The sequence below is a fragment of the Rattus norvegicus genome, chromosome 2 (assembly GCF_021556685.1).
Source record: "Rattus norvegicus strain SHRSP/BbbUtx chromosome 2, alternate assembly SHRSP_T2T, whole genome shotgun sequence".
NCBI lineage: Eukaryota > Metazoa > Chordata > Mammalia > Rodentia > Muridae > Rattus > Rattus norvegicus.
This window is the reverse complement of record NC_141535.1, coordinates 106480398-106481563: the sequence shown is the minus strand read 5'-3', so window position 1 is coordinate 106481563 and position 1166 is coordinate 106480398. Positions and strand designations below refer to the sequence as shown.

The following is a 1166-nucleotide window of genomic DNA, read 5'->3' as shown; positions in this document are numbered from 1 at the left end:
TTCATTTGTTACTGTCCATGTCTATCATTATTTTAAATTGCTATTATAACCCAAATTTCATTAAAATTCTGCCTTCTCCAAAACTAGAAAATTGTGAGTTGGTCCTATGATGTAATTATTTGCAATCTAGTTGACTGAAATGGATTTTAACCTCAAAATGAAATGCTTTTATTGCCTAACCCCTGACATGGAATGCAGTAAGATTTCCCATCAGACTACCAATGAACGCACACCTACTCTGTCCCCTGAAGGCATATTTACCAATGAATACTAATTTCATCATTCTATTGAAAATGCTATGAATTGAACAGTAGGAAGATGCATTCTGTTCTAGCTGTAGGGTAGCCTTTGCAGAGAATCCTGGCAGAGCTGCCTGGCTTCCAGGTTATGACATCACTATATTTTTATGAATCAATTTATCCCATTTACAACAAGTACATTTTTCTATAAATTTGTTTTAATCACGACAGTACCTTCCCAAGCTTCAACCAAGAGGCACCACATTCATCTCTTCTGTCCCTTTTCTCCGCTCAGGAGAAAGCCTGACAGGAAATCAAAACAGAAAGCTTGATTTCTTTCTTAAGCTATATTTCTTACGCTTTAAAGAGGAATTGTTAATATCTGTTGTTTGCATTCAGCTAAATACATGTCAACTACATTTTAACCTTTAAATATTTTAGCAACTTTATTTTTAAATATTTATCAACTTTGATGTTTAAAAACTATATCCATTGACTATTTATATTTACTTTTTTCATCAATAACTGTTCATAGTCTAACAACAGAATAGTCATCCAATGGACAGGGCTATTTGTTAGGTTCAACTTTGTCAAAAGAATATGAAGTCATTCCTGACTCTAGGAGTGTAGCAGCTGTGGCTGATGTGTCACATGTATGTCAGGAGGTAGCAGAAGGGAGAAGGACAATGTTCTGCCTATCTGAATGATTTTTAGCCTAATATTCCCTGAAAATGTAAGCCTTAGACAACCACCAGTCTGGTGCCAGGGGTCCTGGACAGAGACGTACCCTAGGATGACAACTAGTCAGCACCTTGCAGGCTCATGTGAACATGATGGAGAACAATCCAGAGATTAAAGAACCCCACTGTTGTCCTAGTAATCCAATCACTAATCATGCTGGGATCCTAACTGGTGCTGCCACCTAGG

General features: G+C 37.0%; 1 pseudogene; it reads left to right on the top strand.

Moving 5' to 3' along the window:
• Window positions 1-850: 850 nt before the first annotated feature.
• On the top strand, window positions 851-962 carry LOC120101351 (small nucleolar RNA SNORA17; annotated as a pseudogene).
• Window positions 963-1166: the final 204 nt, after the last annotated feature.